The sequence below is a fragment of the Brachyhypopomus gauderio genome, chromosome 11 (genome assembly GCF_052324685.1).
Source record: "Brachyhypopomus gauderio isolate BG-103 chromosome 11, BGAUD_0.2, whole genome shotgun sequence".
Classification (NCBI taxonomy): domain Eukaryota; kingdom Metazoa; phylum Chordata; class Actinopteri; order Gymnotiformes; family Hypopomidae; genus Brachyhypopomus; species Brachyhypopomus gauderio.
The window spans coordinates 15153835-15178921 of NC_135221.1; the positions used below are offsets into that span (position 1 = coordinate 15153835).

Sequence of the window (25087 nt, forward strand, 5' to 3'; positions counted from 1 at the left end):
TGTTATTTTTGTGTACAGAAATGAAAGTCCCTCTGCTGATGTGTGTGGTGGATGTGGAGGATGAATATGAGGTGTGATGTTCAGATTCCACTGCTACACAGGGACTTCCAGCCCCACTGTGAGTGTCTTAGAGACCGTCTGTGGTTTTGGAGATGAACGTTATTAATGCCAACACCACCTCAACATCAGTGTGGTCCTTCACACAACCACAAACTAAACACAAATAACACTCCACTCAGATGAGTCTACTGATGTAAATCAGATAGATGATGTTTCATCATGTCATATGGAACATTATGTGATCATATGAATGTGGGCACAGTGTTTAATTTTCACCTACAGTGTTCATTTGTGTCCTGTGGTACAGAAACAGTGTAGGGGTCTGCTCAGAGAAGTCTGCTTTATGCTACTGAGTCATAAACCCTTTCCAAAGAAATATATTGTGTTCTGACCCAGACACAAATAACATAGATACCACAGGTACAAAACATGCAGAATCTTCTCCACTAGCACTAACTGAGACGTCTGAAGATTCCACAAAACCAGGTGTCTGGGTAGGTAAATGACAACATTTAGAGGTGATATAGAGGGATTAAGAGTGGGTGAGACCATTTAGAGGTGGTCAGACATAGTGAGAAGGTTTCCCTGTGTGAAACTGTCAGTATAGATCAGGGGTGCCCAATACGTCGATCGCAATCTACTGGTCGATCGCGAAGGAAGTGAGGGTAGATCGCATGACATTAAAAAGTAGGGGATGAATGACAGTGTATCATCCATCTGCACTGACAGTTGTCTTTTGATTGACATACAGGGTAGCCAATCTGACGTCTGAACTTTTGACCACCTACGCATGCGTGTTAAACCGTGTTAACTTGTTCAGTTACTTTGCTGTGTAGCTAGCCTCCAATTTATTTAAACTAAATACAACAAAGGGTATAAAAATGAGTGTCGTAGCTGGTCTGGGTAAGAAGCCTAAAACCTACCACTTCATACAGAATGGGAGAAGACTTTTTTTCATTATGTCATATTCTACGTGTGTTTGCCTCATCTGTCAGAGAGATGATAAAAGAGGCATTTGTTGAAGCTGCTAATTCCTTGTTTCGAGACTTTTAAAAACAAATCAGAAATATTATCTTCAATCTTCAATTATCTCCAGGTATTGAGGAATACAGTCACACCGTGGTCTGAAGCCATGACAGAGGATTTGACCTAGCAACTTTGGAAGGATATTGCAGACTGTGAGTGTTTCTCGCTACAATTAGCGATACTTTAAAATACTTTATAAATATAAATAAAATACTTTATTTATCCTAAAAGGAAAAAAGGAAAATGAAAGAAAGAATACGCAATAACTTAAACAATCATAATATAGAAAAAATAAATTTGTTTTGCATTTTTATTGTAGGTAGATCATTTTGACTTGGTCATCTTATAAGTAGCTCGCAAGCTGAAAAGATGCGGGCACCCCTGGTATAGATCAACACAACACATAAATGTTAGATTTCCTCTCTCAAAACTGAACTGCATCTTGTTACAGAGAATGTTTGTTATAGTTTTCTTGATGTTTATTCTTGTGTTCTACTCTTATCCTGAACTTAAACTGAAAGAAGAGACAATACATTACATTCATCATCAGTGGGAGAACAGATTACAGTAAAGAGAACTCATTAATCTCCATCTCATTGGCACCCTCTAGTGGCTATCAGTCTGTGATTCGATCTAGGCGTTAACAAGCTTTAGGGCAGCGTTTCTCAAAGTGTGGGGCGCGCACCACTAGTGGGGTGCATGGGTATTGCAGGTGGGGCGCAAGCAATTGGAAGAAATGAACCTTTTTAAGCCTGTCATTTTAATGCCTGTTCGTTTTGCATAAGGCCCGGATGTTTAAAATGTTTGCGGAACAGCGTGAACCAGGGTTAGATTCGGCTCTTTAATGAATTTAAAATTACGTTCGGTCAATAAATTACGTTCTTAATATAAATTCTTAATATATTTTGACAATATATTAGTTAAAATGTTCTTCTTGGTACTTAAACACACACTCCATGTATGTATTAAATAACCAACTGTACTTCATAAATTAAAATAAATGATTCGAGTAAAAAAAATATTCCAATCACTGAATGGTTGCATTTATTTTAGGGAAACCTGTTTTAACAAGGTCAGACATTATGATAATTTACATGTATTGATTTGCAAAATCACTAAATAGAATATACCTCTTAAAATAAACCTCTATAAAATTACTTTTTTTTTTTTACATGTCACTAAAATATTATAACATTAAGAAACTTAGCATTTAAAAAGACGAAAACTAATTACAGGATTCTACAAAGATCAAAGTTCTTCATGGTGCACTGTTATATGTGCATATATACAATGTGCATGTTTCATTACGGTATGTGCAATTTCACATCCTTTAGCTGCTCATCTTCAGTGTGTGGAGGATGTTGGGTTTCCACTTGCAGGTGCCTAATTTTTTGTTTTCATGTAATTATTGACCCAGTCAGAGGCAGGATCAATACAGAACTGCTTTCCACTAACCATCTTAAAGCTGGAACACAGATAAAGACACAGCAGTGTTCTGTTAATACAGCAGATCAGAACCAACTGATCCAAGATTGTGAAAGTGTATCTGTGTATGAAGATGTGTCAGTAATAATTGCCTGTGGAAGATTCTCCCACTGGATTAAATGTGAGTGTAAAATCAGCTCTTAATGGTGTTGCTACAGTATCTTCACTACAGCGTTTCAGCAGTAAGTCTAGACCTGATTCCAGAAATGGTTCCTAGATGCAGTGTGTGGACTGTTACATATATGAAGGGATGTAGCAGGTGTGTGGGGGCCTCTCAGAGCAGGTGATACTCACACCACAGCTTTGATGGCGCAACTGCTGTCAGTCCAGCTGTAGGACATGATGCGTCTGAGGGGCAACTTCATCTTAGACACTCCAGGACAGCAGCTGACAGGGTTAACAGCACTAGGAGCTGGAAAGCATCAGCAAACAGTTACATCATGACTCAACAGTGAAAGATGGTACCACTCTGAAGAGCACATCATTAGGTCTAGTACGTTCCAGTGATGATTCAGTCTGGGTCACATTGTATATACACTGTAGTGGGTAACAACACTGCCTCCCTGTGGTGGACTGGGGTTATGTCCCTGTCTGTGTAAGTGCTCCACGGTGTACCAATAAGAGTCATTGGGAAAGACTCCTACCACTACATTTACCTCCCTGGACATTGTAAGTCACTGTGTATAAGAGTGTCTGTCAAATGTGTACGAAATGCATCATGTAACAGAGATGGAGACTCACCACTAGAGACCAGCTGGAGAGAGCAGAGCAGCAGCACAAACAGCAGAGCAGACAGCTTCCTCATTCTAGCAGAATGGATGATTTCACACACAGAGAGATGGTGAGGGCAGAGAGGTCCTTGTACCACAGGACAGAGGAGAGGAGTGAGAGAGGAGAGGAGTGAGGGCTCATTTATACGCACAGATGGAGCTTAATGTCTGAAATCCCCAATGTTTCTTATACGAAAGAGGTTTCCACTGTTTAAACTTTCTGCTGAGTAATATTTGCTGCTGAGGTTCCTCTTCACACTTACATCACTTCTGAGTGGTGACACCATGTCTACTATTTACAGACCACTTAGAATTTACCCCAAGAAACGGAAATGCACATCCGTCATCATGAGAAATAAAAGACTGATAGACCGTTTAGACTGATAAGCCTTGTAGACTGATAGCCGGTGAAGGTTGATAAAAGAACACAAACCTGCTATCGTGTTCTCCTTACCATTCTGTAGCAATAACACAAGCTTTATACAATTTTTGACCTTTATCTGGTTTAATAGTTATATCACATAATTTATGATTTATTACATTTATTCTGTTTACTTTTCCCCGATTAAAAAAAAAATTGAACAATTTTGGTTTAAAATAAATTTCCCTTTAAAGAAATTTTCACTTTCCTTTCTTTTTTTTGGAGGGGGGGTATTTTATCCCGTTTCAGGTGATATTCTAACTCTTTCCCACCAACAAGACATTTCTCCCTCTCACATGACCAATACCAGATGTTCAGGGTGAGGTGTGAGTTTCCATCTTGAACTGCTGCCAATTGGTGCTAACTGCCTTCATCAACAGTCATCACTCCTTAAACATAGACACATCACCATCACAACCACATCCATAACCGCATCACCATCACATCACCATTACCACTACATCACCATCACCACCACATCACCATCACATCACCATCACATCTCAGCAGGTTCTCAGGAGACTGAGGATCAGGAGATCAGTGGTCTGGACGGTCTCTCTCCTGCACACTCTGCCACTGTACTGAACAGGTTTCTCCATCCTCACTGATCTCCTCAATCAGTCCCTTCTACAATAGGTTGTGTCAACTTGTTAAAAGGCCTCTGTCATCATACCAATTCTAAAACAATGGAATATCTAAACATGAATGACTGTAGATGTGAGTAAGTACAGACCTGTAGTCATGAAGTGCTTTGAGAGGCGTAAACTGCAGATCCTCATCATCCTGACTGACAGCTTCTAGGAACCTCAGCATTCACACACAGAGTTGACAGACCTGTACATGATGTTGGTGACCTATACATACATCCTAACATACCTGGACAACCTTCACACCTTCACCTGTGGGCTCTTTACACATTGTAGCTCCAGTCCAGTCACCCCTGATGTTCTTATGAACAAACTGAGACTGTTCACTGTGCTCTTTCCTGATTGCTACTGGATCAACAACTTCCTTTCCAATAGGAAGCAGTATGTCTTGCTGGGTGTCCAAATGTCAGACCCTCTCTGCCTCAGCAGCAGAGCTCCACAGTCCTGTAAGGAAGCGATGCGTCTGGTGTCCTGGTGTAGACCTACCAACCTGGAGCAGGACGCCCTGGATTGGGAATGAGACAGACACAGCACTGCAGTTATGAAGAAGGAAAAAGAGTATATGTAGAAAGATAAAGAAATAGCTTTAGTGCTTTGCTTAATGGAGTCTCAGTACTATTCTCTGTGTGTGTGTGTGCGCGCGCGCATGTGTGTGTGTGTGTGTGTGTGTGTGTGTGTGTGTGTGTAATAATCTCTCTCTGTTATTTTTGTGTACAGAAATGAAAGTCCCTCTGCTGATGTGTGTGGTGGATGTGGAGGATGAATATGAGGTGTGATGTTCAGATTCCACTGCCACACAGGGACTTCCAGCCCCACTGTGAGTGTCTTAGAGACCGTCTGTGGTTTTGGAGATGAACGTTATTAATGCCAACACCACCTCAACATCAGTGTGGTCCTTCACACAACCACAAACTAAACACAAATAACACTCCACTCAGATGAGTCTACTGATGGAAATCAGGTACCTGATTTTTCATCATTACACATGGAACATCATGTTATCATGTGAATGTGGGCGCAGTGTTTTATTTTCACCTACAGTGTTTAGCTCATTGGCTCCCTCTAGTGGCTGTCAGTCTGTGGTGCGATCTAGGCGATACAAGCTGTAGCTTGAGTCGCCCTGGATGACAATGTGTGTTACAGTAATAAGCAGTTTAACTAATTTTGACAATGTATTAGTTCAAATGTTCCTATTGGTACTTAAACACACACTCCATGTATGTATTAAATAACCAACCGTACTTCATAAATTTAAATAAATGATTCAAGTAAAAAAAAAATTCCAATCACTGAATGGTTGCATTTATTTCAGGGAAACCTGTTTAACAAGGTCAGACTTTATGATAGTTTACATGTATTGATTTGCAAAATCAATAAATAAAATATACATCTTAAAATAAATCTCTTTAAAATGACATTTTTTTCTTTTACATGTCACTAAAATATTATAACAAGTAACATTAAGAAAATGAGCATTTAAAAAGAGGAAAACTAATTACAGAAAAAAAAATACAGAAAGATAAAAGTTCTTCATGGTCCACAGTTATATGTGCATATATACAGTACAGTGTGCATGTGTTATTATGGTATGTGCAATTTCACATCCTTTAGATGCTCATTTTCAGTGTGTGGAGGATGTTGGGTTTCCAGTAGGTGTGAAATTCCTCTGGTCCTCTGCTTTCATATGGGCAATGACCCAATTGGTGGCAGGATCGATACAGAACTGCTTTCCACTAACGAGAGATGGTATCACTCTGAAGAGCCCATCATTAGATCTAGTACGTTCCAGTGATGATTCCTTGGGAAAGACTCATACATTTACCACCATGTACATTTACTCATACATTTACCACCATTTACCACCATTTACCACCATTGTAAGTCACTGTGGATAAGAGTGTCTATCAAATGTGTAAGAAATGCATTCTAGCAGAATGGCTGATTTCACACACAGAGAGACTGTGAGGGCAGAGTGGTCCTTGTACCACAGGACAGAGGAGAGGAGTGAGAGAGGAGAGGAGTGAGAGGGCAGTGACCTGCACCATGTCTTTTATACACTAAGACAGTACTGCTCATCGGCTTATTGGAAATCCTGTGGCTTTAAAGTTAAACAGAATACCCAGAATCCTCGAATATCCAGTATTCCCTCACGCTTCCTGCTGTGATGATATTTCCTGTAATCATTTTAATAATTACTTACAATTTAGAAAGTCAAAGAAATACAGTTGTGATCAAATTTATTCAACCCCCAATGCTGCGAAGGGTTTTATGGAATTCAGTGCACATTTGTAATTGTGTTCATAATGAAATCTTACAAGGACTTGTTAAAGAACTAAATGCAACTAAGATAGCATCAATTTTTTTTGTCATAAAGTATTAAATGGCCTTTTTGTGCTTTCTTCATTGACACAATTATTCAACCCCTTTACGACTACCACTCCTAAGAACAGAGGTTCATTCCAGTGTTTTCCATCAGGTATTGAAAACATCTGTGGATGTCAACGAGCAGCAATCAAGCATGATAAGCACCAATTAGGCAGATTTAAAAGGACTGTGATACTCAGCTCCTTCTAGACATCTACTGGTGTGTTTCCAAGCATGGTGAAGGCAAGAGAATGGTCCCAGAAGACAAGAGAAGAGGTTATTGCTCTTCACAAGAATGGCAATGGATATAAAAAGATTGCGAAGTTGTTAAATATTCCAAGAGACACTATCGGAAGTATCATTCGCAAGTTAAAGGGCACAGTGGAAACGTTACCTGGTCGTGGCAGAAAGAAGATCCTGACCGCGACTGCTGTGCGCTACCTGAAGCGTAATGTGGAGAAAAATCCCCGCGTGACTGCTAAGGAACTGAAAAAAGACCTGTCAGATGTGGGCACTGAAGTTTCAGCTCAGACAATAAGGCACGCACTGCATAACGAAGACCTCCATGCCAGAACGCCCAGACGCACCCCCTTGCTGACTCCAAAGAACAAGAAAAGTCGACTGCAGTATGCCAAAAGTCATGTGGACAAGCCACAAAGGTTTTGGAACAGTGTACTGTGGTCAGATGAAACTAAATTAGAACTGTTTGGGACAATGGACCAGCGCTATGTTTGGAGAAGGAAGAACCAGGCTTATGAACAAAAGAACACCTTGCCTACTGTGAAGCATGGCGGGGGGTCAATTATGCTTTGGGGCTGTTTTGCTTCTAATGGTACAGGAAAGCTTCAACGTGTGCAGGGTACCATGAATTCCCTTCAGTACCAGGAGATCTTGGAGGAAAATGTGATGGAGTCAGTCACAAACCTGCGGCTTGGGAGACGTTGGACCTTCCAACAGGACAATGATCCGAAGCACACATCCAAGTCCACTAGAGCATGGTTGAACATGAAAGGCTGGAACATTCTAGAGTGGCCATCGCAATCACCAGACTTAAATCCAATTGAGAACCTCTGGTGGGACCTAAAGAAGGCAGTTGCAGTGCGCAAGCCTAAGAATGTGACTGAACTGGAGGCTTTTGCCCATGAAGAATGGGCTAAGATACCCATAGGTCGCTGCAAGACACTTGTGTCAAGCTATGCTTCACGCTTGAAAGCTGTCATAACTGGAAAAGGATGTTGTACTAAGTACTAAAAAATAATGTCACTAGGGGGTTGAATAAAACTGATAATGATGTGAGCACAGTAAAGACATTTGTGGTTATTCCATCATAAATATTATGTTATGTTTGTCTAATTTATAAGTGCCTCTTTGATATAATTGTAAATAAGATGACTGAAATGATCAAAATCAATGTCAAACTGGCCAAAACACTTTATTTCAGTGGGGGTTGAATAAATTTGATCACAACTGTATGCCTAAAACAAAACACACAATCATGTTTCCAAAGAAATAATTATACTTATAATTATAATTATATAATTATTTCATGATATCACCTGCCTTGGTAGCCAAGAAATTGTCTATGATCCCAGGAATTTGATGCACCTGTTCAGGCATGCTGTGTTGTTCAGGGGTGTCAGAGTCTCACTGCGCACCAGGTGAACACGTCCCCGTCCCATTAACCATCCCAGCGTCTCTCCAACAGGGTGAGTCCACACAGCTGAGTCCTCAGCTAAAGTTTGATCTTCATGTGACGTCTTATAAGCATGTTTTATGTTTTCTTCTCACAATTTCAGCACTCTACAAGTTGTATCTAATAATTTATTACATCAGGCAAGACATGAATTTCATTATGGCTGTATATTTTCCACCCTGGTAATATATATATATATAAATAAAAACAGCCTACTCCAAGCAATACATAAATGGAAGTGAAACCAGTGAGCTTAGCTGATATGTAACGACACCATGGGTGCACCCATGGTCAGGTGGTTAGGGAACCAGCCTTGTGACCGTAGTGGTGTGGGTTCAACTATCAGGCCTCAGGCCATGACATGAAGTTGTAAGGCAGGGGTGCCCATTACGTCGATCTACCAGTCGATCGCGAAAGCAGTGTGGGTCGATCGTGAAGGAAGTGTGGGTAGATCGCATGACAATAAAAAGTAGTGGATGAATGACAGGCTATCGTCCATCTGAACTGAAGGTTGTATTTTGATTGACATACATAGTAGCCAATCTGACGTCTAGGGTTTGACACATGCAACCACCCCCCCCCCCCCCGTCAACAAATTACGTTATTACGTTCACCACCCTAACCCTAACCACCAACTGGGGTTAACTAGACAGGCCCTGAGGACCCGTTGCATAATTTTCCTGCTGCATCATGTTATAAGATTGGTTATTCTGTAAAGCTTGGGGCAAGGTGGGTTGGATGCAGATGCAGGAAAACCGGATTTTAATAAGAAACACTGAGAGTATTGTGCCCCTGGGCACGTGTGCACCACAGCACCCTAGTGATCAGATAGTGTTTGTGTGTGTTTGATTGGCGTGAAAATCACAATCAACAAGTATGGCACATTTTTACATTTACATCAAAGAGTGACCTTTGTGACAGCATAATTTGGGGCATGGACACTGTGGCACAATTAGAATCTATTATTATATATTTGCTGCATTAACCTGTCATGTATATCATTTATTATTATATGAAGATATATAATTTTGAACAATACCACTAATCAAATAGATAAAGCCCAGTCAGTGGAGAGAGAGAGAGAGAGAGAGAGAGAGAGAGAGAGAGAGACTGCAAACCCTAACTAATGAAATTCAAATCTTAGAGATCACTCCCTAAATGACATTTCACAAAGGCAGTCATAGCTCTCACTCTGACAACTTGTTTGAAACTACACACAGCCACAAATGTCTCAGTAACATCAAGTAAATATACACACATATGGCATAACCCTGACTTCCTGTTTACTACTAAAATCCCAATTGTCCATGAATGGATAGGAAAGGATAGATACATGTCTCAAGCACATCTAAAAATATAAGTGATTCAAATAATAGTTTTAAATCATTAGGAATAAGCAGGATATTGAATATCTACAACATAAATCAACTATATGCTCAAAAATAAAGAAAAAGAAAAACATCTCTCTAATCTCAGCATTCATTAATGCCTCTTCTACAAACAACCCCCCAAATGTATAATATCCAAATCAGATCGAGTGGTCTGATCAAAGTTTGTTCCTTCAATAATGATACATTTATTGCCAATTGTTTTGGAACAATATTGACAACAACCCAATAATGATTTTGCTCTTAAAAACTCTGCTGGCCCACTATCAACATGTAGACAGACCAGGCTTAACTGGACATGGTGGAGGACTTCCTATGGTGTGTTGATCTAACTGCAGATTCAGAGCTGTTTCTTCTGAAACCTGCACTTGTGTCTTGCTTGACCTTATCTGACTATACTCATCCATCACCTAAAATCTCCTGTTTTAACTTCTGACCTCTCGTTTGATCATCTCCTGTATCTCCATTTATTATTATTATTATTATTATTATTATTATTATTATTATTATCTCCTGATACTTGATGATGTTAATATTCATGCTGACTCTGGTAGGTGTTCATTTGTTGCTGTTTTTTATCTGCATCAAGGTTTTTATATTACCTTTCTGGTAAAAGGCTGATAGTTAGCAAAAGCAGAAAGTGGAGGGTGGATTGTGGAAACTGCAGTGTCAGTGTTTGAATGAGGATCATCCCCCGAGTGGATAGAGTAGCTCACATTTGGTTTGGATGTTGGGGGAAGCATGAATGGACCAGTTACCGGTGGATAGTAGAGCATGCTTGGGAGGTTCAACACTGGAGGTTAAGTACCTGTAGCCATTAACAAGCAGCTCCAGCCAGATTCGGGTGGCCAACAGAAGCTGAAGAACTGGGTTAAAGGGGCCTACCACTGCTGTGATACAGAGTGCTGGTGCCTGTGGGCAGCCCCGTCGACAGGGGGGGACAACCGGGTCTGTTGTCCCGGGCCCCAGGGCCAGGGGGGCCCATCAAAGAGCCCAGCTATTTATTTTTTATTTAAAGTCTATAATTTTAGATAATCTTGAAATCTTTCATTAATATAAAATTCTGTACTCAAAATAAGCTCAATGGCTAAAACATATATGTTTTTTACCTATCTGCATATTTTTCATTAAGTGCATAGACCCCCGCCTCTCACTGAAAAATGGTTTGATCCAGCACCAACCGTAGCGGGCTGGTACCCGCCCAACAGAGGGAAATACAGTGGTGGATAGTAAGAGAAAACAGAAATCTGGAGCGCAGAAAAAAAAGGAAAAACATGTACCTGACGAATTTTAATGAAACTTTCTTGTCCCGGGCCCCAGCAAGACTGTCAACGGGCCTGCCTGTGGGGACAATAGCCACAGTTTTTTTCCTGTTTTGTTTTTGGGTACGGTTTCTGTTGCATTGTTTTATTTTCCTGTTTCCTTTGTACTGTTTTGTTTGGCTTCCTTTTGTTTGGATAAGCGGAGTGTATTGTAATCTGGGTTGCCAAATCATATAGGTATATTGGAGATAAAGGATATTCAGTTCCTTCCTGGCTAACTAGTGTGGCCTTATATGATATGTTGAACACCTGTAGCCTACCTCAATGTACTGTACGTATTTAACGCTAATTTGGGGAAGTACTTGTGCTGTGTATGTGGTTTGGAAGTGTAGTGTGCAGTTGAAAGTGAACTGTTTTTGGTGTGTAGGTTTGGGTTATTTTTAATTTTTTTATATGCATTTGGGATTGTAAAGTGGGTTTTAATATGTCAGGAAACTGAGTGTGGTATTAGAGTGAATGGTTTGGCCACATTTGGGGTGCTGGGAACGGTACAGTAACTCTGAGGGTTAGTCTTTAAGGCTAACGGTTCTTAACGGATGCGGGGGGGGGGGGGGTGTTATGTCTTATATGTTTCCTCAATGTTGCGCCTAAAGCGATCGATCGCCAGTAGTTGGCGCCAGAGCAAACTAGTAACTCATTGAATCATAGATGTAGATCGGAGATAAATAAACTAGATTTTTTCAGTGTGAGAAATCGGATGTATGGAGTGTGAAGACAGTCAAATGCGAGTGTCTCATGCTCATTGCGTGAGAGTTGGCAACACTGTTATAAGTTTGTTGTGAGTCTGTTGTTGCTGTCCTTATTTGTTTGTCTGTATATCTACCGGAGATTAACAATTCATTCGTTGAATAGCCTACCTATCTTGAGGGGCATGTGTGTACGAAGGAGGGGGAGGGGGCGGGGGGGGGGATCGAACGAACCCTCTGATCCCCCCTGGCTACGGGCCTGATTATGCTGCGCTTTATTATAACTTTCAGCAATGCGCTCAGCTGCTAGAGCATAATCTGGGCCAGGTACGTATACCAGAATGACTGTTATTTTACTAAATTCACGAGGAAGGTAATATGGTCTGAAAGAAACAGTCAGAATCTCGTAATGAGCACAGCAGTCAGTTTCACGTACCGTGACATTAATTGCCCAGTTTGTACTAATAAACATACACAATCCACCGCCAATATGTTTTGCCGTTCGTCTGGCATCTCTGTCATACCGAACAAGTGAGTATCCATCCAAATCAATATCATTTATTTAGTCCGTAAGCCAGGTCTCCGTAAAACAGATAAGATTCACTTTGCTGAAATCCCGATCATATTTCACAAGTGTCGAGAGTTCTGTCATTTTATTTTGAAGTGAATGCACGTTGGATAAAGTGATTGTTGGAAGAGGAAAGCGGTTACCTCTCCTTTTAAGCCGATTCCGAATCCCCCCCCCCCAGATCCTCGTTTTTTCCTCTTCAATCAATCAATCAAATTTTATTTATATAGCGCTTTTTACAACAGTTGTTGTCACAAAGCAGCTTTACAAGTGCCGAGTCCTAGCCCCCAGTGAGCAAGCCAAGGGCGACAGTGGCAAGGAAAAACTCCCTAGTTTTTTGCATGAGGAAGAAACCTTGAGAGGAACCAAGACTCAGGGGGGGAACCCATCCTCCTCTGGCCGACACCGGTCACCATGACAACAACAACAACAATTTAGACAGAAAGAAGTGAAAGAAAATGAAAAATATGTAATAATGTCCATCATGATGTATGCATCCGGTTAGGCAGGAGGTGGCTGGCTCAGGATGGATCGCTGGTCTCCTCATCTCATTATTCCTCAAACAGGCGGGCAGCCATGTGGAGAAATGAAACAGGGAAAATTAGCTCTGTATGAGGACATATACAGGACAGGTAAAATTATAAACATTTCCGGAGTGTGGCAGCAACTCCGGCATTTAGTTAAATTATTACAGCCTAGCTAAAAAGGCAGAACCAGAAGGTAACATAGGCTTGGGGGTATTCTGAGACAATGGCATCCGTCCACTGCACTGTCAACAAACTTGAGTGACCACGAGCAGTGACAGGACGACAGCACCAGCGCCCCAGTCTACCATAAAACCCTTTGTCTATGAACCCCTGGATCTGTACTTTTATCTAAGGGGGATATTAATTATCAAACGCTAAACTAAATAAGTGGGTTTTCAACCTAGACTTAAAGATTGTGACTCTTGCGTCTGGGTCCTTCAGAATGTTGAAAATTTAGCCGCTCAGGACACCTAACGAGAAGTTTTGGCGCAGTTCCACTCATCCGTCGGAGACTCAGCAGGGGTTCCCTGGTGTAAACTGGAGCCGTGGGTAGACCATTGTTCCGTGAGTTCCTCGACTTCACTCCAAGCGTGTGTACAATGTCCCAAAGGAGCATCAGAACGAATAACACAGCTCCGCACTTGACCGCTACAGTCCCCAACATCATGACCAGATATGAACCTTATTAATATTACAAATTGACCTTAAAAATAGAGAAATACACCAAACAAACAAGCCAGACGCCTAGGGTCAGCACTCCCATATGCGCCCCTAGTGGAAGTATACTTCAACCCATACATGAGATCCCTAATGAGCAAGCCAAAGGCCAAAAAAAAATAGCCGTAGGAAAGAAGCTCTCTAAGCTTGCCTTTAGGGAGCAAAAACGCTTACCTGAGGGCAGCAGGGAGAAAAGTTTGTTGTTCGGATGACTGAGGTCAAATCAAATCAAATCAAATCAAAGTTTATTTGTATAGCGCTTTTTACAACACATGTTGTCACAAAGCGCTTTACAGGATTTAAATGGTTAACAATACTATGGGTCCAGAAACCTAATGAGCAAGCCAAAGGCGACAGTGGCGAGGAAAAACTCCCTATGATGGTGGTGAATAGGAAGAAACCTCGGGAGAACCAAGACTCAAAAGGGAACCCATCCTCCATTGGGCGGCCCGTTAACACACAAATTACACAAAATACAGACAAATACACAAGTCACACACAAATCACACAATCAGACTAAGTAAAGGTAAAAATGAAAGTTCTGGGTTTTGATATTGTCACTGTAAATGTCTGTTGATGAACGCCAGGCTTTCATTCCGTGTCGGAGCAGCGATGCTGGTATTGTAGACTCCGACTGCAATGTTACTCTCCAGGTGAACCTCGGAGAAAAGATACGAGATGTAGTAAATATGTAACAGATTAATCAAAGGCCAAACTAAACGGATAAGTCTTTAATCGAGTTTTAAACATTGAGACTGTGTCTGAGTCCTTCACGATCTTTTTGGCTTTGGACAAGCACCTTTTGTGATAGATAGACTCCAAGTCAGGAAGCGCGACCTGGATGATGCGCTCATCGGAGTGCACTACCCTGTGTAGAGTCTTCTGGTCCTGCTTGTTGCTGTTAGCGAACCAGGTAGTGATGTTCCCCGTGAGGATGCTCTCAATGGTGCACGGGTAGAAGTTTCCCAGTACCTTGGAGGGCAGTCTGAAGGAGGGCGAAGTCGACGAAGGTGTAAAAGACGCTTCCGGGCCTTCTTTGCCTGGATGTTAATGTGACAGGACCAGGACAGGTCCTGTGTAATATTAACTCCAAGGTATTTGAAGCTGTCTACTCTGTCCACAGTGGCGTTGTTGATCCTCATGGGCTGGTAGCTCCTCGTCTGTCTCCTGCTGATTTTGTGTAATTTGTCCATGGTGCGCAGGGTGGTTGTACAGTAGTAATTACGGTTCTTGTTCCCCGGCCAAGTAGTCACAGTCCCTTCGATGCAGATGGTGAGCCTCTCATAGGAGCTAGTATCCGCATGAACTCTTGTGGCAATGGCACATCCGACCCCGGCATCAGTACATCCACCGGCAGGTGCTTGTATGCGGATAGGTGCTTGTATCCAGCAGGGACCCATCCCCTTTGGGTGGCCTGGTTAAATACACAAAACACACATATTACAAAAAATCTAATTATACAGAGGAATACACAAATCACACACATATCACACAATCAGACTAAGTATAAGGTGACTAAAATGAAAATACTGGGTGTTGATATTGTCAGTGTAAATGTCTTATGATGAACGCCAGGTTTTCATTCCGTGTCAGAGCAGTAATATTGGTACTGTAGACTTTGACTGCAGTATTACTCCCCAGCTGAACCTCAGAGAAGAAAGATATGCGATGTGGTAAACATGTAACAGACTAATTAAAGGTCAAAGTAAACAGTCTTTAGTCGAGATTTAAACATTGAGACCGTGTCTGAGTCCTGTATAGAGGCAGGAAGATTATTCCACAGTTGTGGAGCTTTATAAGAAAAAGCTCTTCCACCTGCTGTGATCTTTTGATTCTAGGAACAGTTAATAACCCTGCGTCCTGCGAACGAAGTGAACATGCTGGGTTGTAATGTTCAATAAGCTCACTAAGATACTCTGGAGCTAAGCCATGCTGTGTTTTATATGTTAATAAAAGTATTTGATAGTCAATATGGAATCTAATTGGCAGCCAGTGTAATGACGATAGTACGGGACTAATATGATCAAACTGTCAGGAATGTCGCCTGATTGCCACTTGAGCTCAGCTGTTCCCCATCACCACACCCACATTCCTAACATACTTATACCCTTCCTTCCCACTTCCTAGACGCGAAGTATTGCCAACAATGTTGCGTACCGAGCGTTATACCCTAGTGTTGATTCTAGTGTGCCGACCTCTGCTTGTTCCCTAGACCATGTCTCCTGCCTAACCCTCGGATACCTAACGGACTCTGCCTACCCATTACGACCTCAGACCGGATTGACCACTTCTACGTAGCAACAAGAGCTATCCCTTATTAACAGCCTAGCTTCTTCGTACGCTACTGTTGTACACATCTTTCATAATAAAAGTCTTGAGCTTTTGCGCAAGGATCCCTCTCCGTGTCCTTCATACGTAACAAAATACTACACCTGTGACATGGATCTTGCAGAAACCCATGCACATCTGGCACACCAGGAGGCTACCATCACTGTGATATCAGAGAATATCAGGCAACTCACCGAGACGGCTAGTAACCAGGAGGCCACCATCCGAGCTCTCTCTGAGGCCGTTCAACAAGCCACCACCACCACCACCACCCAGAATTTAAATGCCGCAGTACCTCCACCTATGGCAGCCGCCGTGTTACCTTCGAGTATCCCAGATGCCGTACCTGAGTGTTACGACGGATCCCCGGAATGTTGCTGTAATTTCTTAATGCAGTGTTCGATGTATTTTACTTATCATCCTGCCCAGTTCCTGACTGAACACCAAAAAGTACATTTCATACTGTATTTTCTCACTGGAGAGGCGGGCGCCTGGGGTACTGCCCTCTGGGATAGTGGAGATCCCTCCTTGGAGTCAGAGTCAAGTGCAGGTGCAGGTTTTCGGCACTGTTTCGATCTGTCTTTGATTATCCAGCAGCAGGACATGATGTCAGTACCTAACTGTGCAAGATCAAACAAGGGAGATGCATCGCTGCTGATTACACTCGGGAGTTCCGCACGTTAGCCGCAGAAAGCGGTTAGGGAGAGTCTGCCCTTAAGAACGTTTTCTGCAATGGGTTGAGGACCGAGCTTCAAGTATAAATGGCCTGTCGAAGCGACGATCTGTCACTGGCGTACTTTATTCAAGCTGCAGTGAATGTGGATAAAGTGTTGACAACTCACCGTCCTACTTCTGGAAGATCCTGCTGGGCCACACCCCCTGTACAGTCATCCCATTCTTTGGGTGAGACGTCTCGCGATTTCCCAGAGCCCATGCAGTTGGGCCAATCTCCACTTACCCCGCAAGAAAGAGCTTGTCGTATCCGAGATGGTCTCTGCCTCTACTGCGGGTCATTTCCGTGACAGATGTCCTGTGCAGCCATCCCGTTCCAGAGGAGGTTCTCCCTCGCGAGAGCACAACTTTACTTTCTGTGAGTAGCAAGTCCCAGCTTAAGGCGTGCTCTCCATACCCGTCGCATGAACGCGGATCGCCGCCGTCTCCCTGCTCTGATATATCACCCGGGTCAGCGCGTATGGCTCTCCACCAAAAACCTCAAACTACGCTTACCCTGGCACAAACTCAGCCCGCGATACATCGGGCCGTTCAAAATTCTCAAGAGAGTAAACACTGTCATGTACAAACTTCTACTGCCCCCACAGGGTAATTGTTAAATTACTGATAACCCCCCTACTGTGCAATCTACAGACTGACCGGGAGCGGAGATACAATTCTCTCCATTTTCACACCTGGCCAGTCATGGAGAGGGCAATTGGGCAGCTGAAAAGCTGGTGGCGCTGCCTGGACAGGACTGAGGGATGCTCCTGTATTGGCCAGAGAAGGTGTGTCGTATTGTGAGGGCATGTGGGGTCCTGCACAATGTTGTGCACAGGGATGCCATGCCATTGATAGAGGTGGTGGAGCCACCAGCAGAACCAGAACCAGGACAAATTAATGCACTGCCTAACCCAGGTGCCATACAATCAAGGCAAAAAATTATACCTACAATATAAAAATGTAAGACAGAGCATTACATTTTTTACCAACTCTTTTATTGAGTTGCTGATGCTAGTGAGCGTATCACTGATATTTTTTAGGTGTGTATTAATTTCACCGATTCCCCTCTCCCCTTGTGATTGCAGGACAGCTGTCGTCAGGACATGGCCGGTTGGACGGACAACAGCTGCTGGCAGGTGGGGCGCGCTGGAGGTCTCTGTGACACCAGATGTACCAAGGATGCTGGAGGAGCATCCCAAGTATGTAGCAGCAGGCTGAGACTGCGTGTCCTCTCTGGTTTCTGTCCCTGAAAGTGAAATGAAATGTGTACAAACAAAAATGACTGAGACTTTTTTCTTATGTCACCAGTATGAAAACATAACTGCCGTGGTAACAGGAGAGCACCTGAGGGTTACACAAACATAGACCTACAACGAGGGCAGAGAATAAAACAGGGCGTGACGATGGAAACCCCCCCATGATTTTGCAAATCAATATGTGTAAACTGTAATGGCGAGGTAAGGCAGGACGACAAGGCAAGTGCACTTTTAAAAACGTAGAGGTTTATTCTGGTGAATGTGTGAGAAGCACATACAGAACACACACACACAATGAATTAAGACTCAAACAAAGACCAGCGTGGCACATTATGTGATGAACTATCCCCCACACCAAAGCATGGCTCCAGGGCACGCAAAAAAAACAACTAGGCCAGGCAAAAAACCCAAAAAGGGTGGGCCGACAGACTCGGGAAACATGGGCACAAATGGACCAACCCTAAATGAGAACATCCGGCAATGAACCAGACAGCAGGTGTAATGGGGCACACCGAATTAAAGCACAAGGAACTGGGTCAGGACAAGACAAACTGCCAGGCAAGACGGAACATGCCGTAGTGGATACGGGGGGGGGGGGCAAATTAAGGAGAAAGACATGTCAACACACTCAGTAACTGATTGGGACACAACATTGGAAGGTTGAGAACACCGGGTTTCAGGGCACTGAGTGGGACTCCGGCCAACAGACATTGGGGCCGTAGAAACCAGAACAACTGGACTGGGGATAGGTGAGGATAGGGGCGGGTTGTTCATTAGGGCAATTGGGCGACGCACCACGAAAGGACGAAAATGAAGTTTTTTTTTCTCTCACATTCTATGACGTATTTAATTAGCTATGCCTCTTCTGGACAGCGTCTCTTGCCTCTGAATGCCATTGTTCAATCATCGTTGAGGTGCATTCCCTGTAGTACCGCCCCTTTTGGGGCGATTTGAGTCTAACTGAAAATCGGCCCAACTGCTCTGGTAGACTCTCATGTAAATTTTTTTTTTCTAAAGTGTAGGCACTGCAATGTCTATGGGTTCCAGGAGGGCTTGCCCTTACGTGCTTGCGTCAGACATAACGTAGGCAAAATAACGGCAGCTAGAGGTCTGCTCAACACGGCCAGCGTTCCTTCAACTCAGCGCAACTCAATCGTTTCATTAAGAGAAGTGCCATTCTGTCGTCGTAATAATAAACTAGCAACTAAGGAATTAGGCCCACCGAGACCAAATTTAAACATCAAACAAGTGAAGTGTCCACAAAGGGAGGAAAAGAATATAACCGAGGATTTTGGCGAAACTGGTATGAAGGGAAAACATGGCTAGCAGACTGTGAAGTAGCGCGCGTCCTGTTCTGCTTTCCCTGCATTCTGTTACATCCAGAGCCGGAGTGGCTAATCGGGAGATTCGGGAGGATTCCCGATGGGCCGGCTCATGTCAATCTCTAGTTTGGGCCGATTGGGAGGGGAAAATAATTTTGGGCCGGATTTGGGCATGAAACTCCCGGGCTGAAAAAGTGTCCCACTCCGGCCCTGGTTACATCCTTAATGCTATTGCCCATTTATATTCTAACACCTAAACTAAAGTGCTGTCTGAGGAATACAGAAATTATTGTGAGAAATTCACTTTATTTAATTAATGGTAAATCTGGCCTCTCTCCATGTTTAAAGTTGTTTGTGAGGGCAAATTGAGAGATGACAATCTCAGTTAAATGTTCAGTCATTCTAGAGCTTTAACCAAGATGATATTTACAAGATATCAGCAATAAACAGTAATATCTGTACTAGATAACTTCTTAAGAAAAATAAGGTTCCAACAAAATAAGGTTCACAGCTCCGTGTTCCTCGGAAGCGAAATATGTAAACAACGCGCACGAGGACATCAAAGGACTGAATCGAAACTAGCTAGCGGTGGTATGCTAACAACAGCTAGCGTCGCCACAGCAGGCGGAATTTATCATACAGTTAAGCCCGCCCACTAAGAGGGAAGATATGATTGGTCAATTTTACTGTCATTTGAAACTGGTATTGCTGAATTATAACTGCCAGGCCCTCTGTAAACGAACAGCGGGCATCACAGTCCTGATAGAGGGAGACACAGGCTCACAGGCTTCCACTTAACTTAACCCCTCACATTTAAAACACCCACCGATGGGTGCAATATGTGTTCAGCACATTGAAAAAAAATTATCATGAAAATTTTATGCTTTATCACTTGTCCCCATCAAATTAGGAAATGTCATGAAATATGAAGTAAAAGAAAAAAAGTCAACTACTATTTTTTGAATTACAAACATTGAATGGGGTCAAATTAACCCCAAGGACGATAGGAGGGCACAGATTGAATAGACACGGTTGAATAATTTATTTGCTTATATTTTTGTAATTGTTTAGATGTCGATTGTCAAACTGTAAGTAGATAAAATAAAATTGAATAAATTATATTATATATATTTATGTTTTAAGAATATTTTTAGGCCCTCTGAGAGGGCGTAGAGGGCCCTGACGGTTCCCCACTGCTTGGATGTCATCACAACAATTGCCCCCCCTGAGATATTTGTCAGAGGCCGCCACTGGGTGAGGACATAAGAAAGGGGCCAGAGGAAACTGGACCAGGACTATTTGAACACAAGGAGATAACAGAGGTTAGGATGCACAAAACTATAGACAGGAACAGGACTATAGTATACTATACTATAGTGACTATAGTACAGGAACGAAATAGGTGAGAGAACACAGCAAAGACAACTTAATTGGAATTAGATTGACATATCCCCAAGGGTATGGGCATAGTCACAGGCAGAAACCACAAAAGATATAGGAACCAAAACATAATTGGGTACAGGAGCTAGAAACAAGGGCGATGGTGGAGGAGCCGGCGAAGGTGGCCCCTTCTGGATCCGTAACCGGTGAGCAACATGGCCGAGCAGGCCCTGAGGGGTGATGGGGTCGACAAGCAGGCCCTGAGGGGCGACAGGGTGGATGAGCAGACCCTAGGGAGCGAGGTGGTCGGTGAGGAGACGCTTGGTGACAGCGTCGGGGCCGGTGACAAGATGCCCGGGGATGGCGCCGGGGCCAGCAAGGAGACGATCGGGGGACGCAGAAGGGACGCTGGAAAGCGTGGAGGCCATAGGGACGTTGAAGAGTGAGGAGGTAGATGAGGTAGCAGAGAATGCTGCATCTAATGAGGTGGTGATGTTCACAGGAGGCCTCAAGGCAGACGGAGCAGCCTCTAGGTCAGGCTGGGCGACAGGCAGAACAGCCTCTAGTTGTAGGTCAGAAGATTCTGCTCGCGATAGTTTGGAGCCAAGAAGCATTACAGCCAATTAATCAGCACCCTGAGGCATAGTTGTGACTGGAAGGGAATCAGGGCTAGCTTTAGCACCTTTACTTAGAAACTTTATCTTCCCCACATAACCAATAGTGTAAGCGTTGTGGGTCTCAAATTCTATGTTCCCTACTTGGTTTCTCTCCTTTATTGGTGTTAAGGGGCAGGGGACTCGGGAAACCCTCAATAGTCCAAGCTTCCTCAGACCTGTTAGCCAGGACAAGGTCAGCCCAGTCTAGTGCCTCTCCTCTCAACAGCTCTTTGGCTTCCTGTAGTGGCTGTGTACGATCTATTCTAGGCGATACAAGCTGTAGCGTAAGCCGCTCTAGTGCCTACTGCTTAAGTATGGCATTTCGAATTCAGCCATGGTTTATGTCACGGTACAGCTCCTGGCCCCTCCCTTTGGGCATGTGTAGGTGTAGTCTACGTCTGATTATGTCTATATGTGTATTTCCTTGGGTGTGGTTCTATGTGGTTTGTTCATCCATCTCACCTGTGGCTCATCTCGTCATCACTTGCGTCTCATTTAGTTCATCTATATAATGTGCGTTTACATAATGTGCCACACTAATTCATTGTGTGTGTGTGTTCTGTATGTGCTTCTCACATATTCCCGAGAATAAACCTCTACGTATTTAAAAGTGCACTCGCCTTGTCGTCCTGCCTTACCTCGCCATTACAGTTTACACATATTGATTTGCAAAATCATTGAATAAAATCTACCTCTTAAAATAAACCTCCTTAAAATATTTTTTTCTTTATTTACATGTCACTAAAATATTTTGACAAGTAACATAAGAAAATGAGCATTTAAAAAGAGAAAAACTAAATGTAGAATTCTACAAAAACAAAAGTTCTTTATGGTCCAGTTAGATTTACATAAATACAATGTGCATGTGTTATTGCAACATGTGCAATTGCACATCCTTTAGCTTATTATTATCAACAATCTCACGCTGGTCAGAGATAGTCAGAGGGCCGGATGTGGTGGTACAATGCCCAGATCTGCTTTAGCTGCTCATCTTCAGTGTGTGGAGGATGTTGGGTTTCCAGGAGCAGATGTGTGATTCCTCTGGTCCACTGCTTTCATGTAGGCATTGACCCGGTCAGAGGCATGATCCATACAGAACTGCTTTCCTCTAATCATCTTAAAGCTGGAACACAGATAAAGACACAGCAGTGTTCTGTTAATACAGCAGAACAGAATCAACTGATCCAAGATGGTGAAAGTGTATCTGTGTATGTAAATCACATCAAACATTCCTGATCTACATGACACAGTCAGTAATAATTGCCTGTGGAAGATTCTCCCACTGGATTAAATGTGAGTGTAAAATCAGCTCTTAATGGTGTTGCTACAGTATCTTCACTACAGCATTTCAGCAGGAAGTCCAGACCTGATTCCAGAAATGGTTCCTAGATGCAGTGTGTGGACTGTTACATATATGAAGGGATGTAGCAGGTGTGTGGGGGCCTCTCAGAGCAGGTGATACTCACATCACAGCTTTGAATGGGCATCTGCTGTCAGTCCTGCTGTAGGACACGATGCATCTGAGGGGCAACTTAATCTGAGACACTCCAAGACAGCAGCTGACAGGGTTTGGAGCACCAGGAGCTGGAAGGCATCAGCAAACAGTTACAAAGTGACTCAACAGTGAGAGATGGTACCACTCTGAAGAGCCCATCATTAGGACTAATACATTCCAGTGATGATTCCTTGGGAAAGACTCCTACCACTACATTCACCTCCCTGGACAGTCATTGTGGATAAGAGTGTCTGTCAAATGTGTAAGAAATGCATCATGTAACAGAGATGAAGACTCACCACTAGAGACCAGCTGGAGAGAGCAGAGCAGCAGCACAAACAGCAGAGCAGACAGCTTCCTCATTCTAGCAGAATGGCTGATTTCACACACAGAGAGACTGTGAGGGGGGAGTGACCTGCACCATGTCTTTTATACACTAAGACACTACTGCTCATCAGCCTATTGGGAATCCCCAGTGGTGCAATAAACACAATAACCAGAATTCCTTGAATATCCAGTAATCTCCCACGCTTCCTGCTGTGATGATGTTTTCTTTTATCGTTTTCATGACATCATTTACAATTTAGAGAGTCAAAGAAATTGATACTCTGCATAAGCCTCTAAAACAAAATACACTATCATATTTCTATAATTACTCTATGATATCATCTGCAATGGTAGCCATTATAGCTGAATATTTTCCACCCTGGCAATTTCACACATAACTATTATGATTACAGTGTTCATTTATTTTAATAATTAAAGGAATATCTAACTTCCTTTTCTCATTATGGCTGTCCCATTAACAGTGACTCTGTTAAAGTTCACAACGTCCTGAAGTTTCCGGTGTCCTGGTGTGGAGCTATTAGAGGTGGAAGCATAGACTTAGATTGGGACAGACATCACTGCAGTTCTGAAGGATAAAGACTACAGAATATATGGAGACAGATCAAGAAAAAAAGCATTAGCAGTGTTTCACTTTCTACAGACACTGCACCATTCTCTATGTGTGTGTGTGTTTGTGTGTAATAATATTCTCTCTCTCTATTGTTATTTTAGTTTCCAGAAATGAAAGTCCCTCTGCTGATGTGTGTGGAGGATGTGGAGGATGAATATGAGGTGTGATGTTCAGATTCCACTGCTACACAGGGACTTCCAGCCCCACTGTGAGTGTCTTAGAGATGGTCTGTGGTTTTGGAGATGAACGTTATTAATGCCATCACCACCTCAACATCAGTGTGGCCCTTCACACAGCCGTAGCCATCAAGTTGGAGTTAGGTTATAAGAATAGCCTACTCCAACCAATACCACAAATGGGAGTGAAACCAGTGAGATTAGCTCAACACACACTACAATATGCAACGACACACCACAGGTGCACTCATGGTCGGGTGGTTAGGGAACTGGTCTTGTGACTGGAGGGTTGTGAGTTCGACTCTCAGACCTCAAGCCATTACTGAAGTTATAAGGACTAGACACGGAAGATATAGGAAAATGAACGATGAACAAATAAGGGACTAGACACACTTGACAGGCTGAAACTAAATGCAAGGGCTAAAGTTATCCAGCAAGAGCATACAAATGAACAGATAAACAGCAGATTAACAGCATATTTCAGAACAGAACTACAGTACACTTACACCTTACACAAACAATAACCACCAACTGGAATGGGGGCAGTCCTCGCAAACGGGTGCAGGCCCCATCTTGGCCTCGGGAACCATCCACTGGCAGGCCACAAGAAGAGGAGGCTGGAGGGCCTCACAAATGTGGGCAGGCCCAAGATGGGCCTCAGGGATGGGTGCGTGTTCTAGGCAGACCACAGGAATCTGAGTAAGCCCCAGGCGGACCTTGGTAGTCCTCTGTCCTTGGAGTCACGAGCGAAGACTTAAAGCTGTTTAATTGTTCCTTAGATCAATTGTCGCTCATGGGTAAGGGCAGCTACTCGATGTGCAATTTACCTGCTGCAGCATGTTATAAGATTGGTTATTCTGTAATGCTTGGAGCAAGGTGGGTTGTACACAGAAGCAGGAAAACCGGATTTTAATAAGAAACACTGATAGTAGTACAAGGACACGGCGATCACATAAACCAATACTAAACAACACGTAGGGCAAATACACAGACACTACTACACAGCAAGGTTAGGGCTAAGGATAAGGAAACACAAGAAGTTCTATAAATGAGAACTTAAATGACAATGCTCAACAAATTAACCAATGAACCTGGAAAACATGGACCAACAGAGATAGGACTGGACAC

General features: G+C 43.0%; 2 long non-coding RNA genes across 2 annotated transcripts; one reads left to right on the forward strand and one right to left on the reverse strand.

Annotated features, from left to right (window-relative positions):
- Positions 1-24072, forward strand: LOC143527220 (uncharacterized). Its single transcript, XR_013134054.1, has 3 exons — positions 1-118; positions 1157-1238; positions 23892-24072. It is a non-coding gene; the product is annotated as an uncharacterized LOC143527220 (long non-coding RNA).
- On the reverse strand, positions 22037-23263 carry LOC143527218 (uncharacterized). The gene is made up of 3 exons (XR_013134053.1): positions 23125-23263; positions 22797-22914; positions 22037-22453 (listed from the first exon to the last, which is right to left on the reverse strand). It is a non-coding gene; the product is annotated as an uncharacterized LOC143527218 (long non-coding RNA).
- Positions 24073-25087: the final 1015 nt, after the last annotated feature.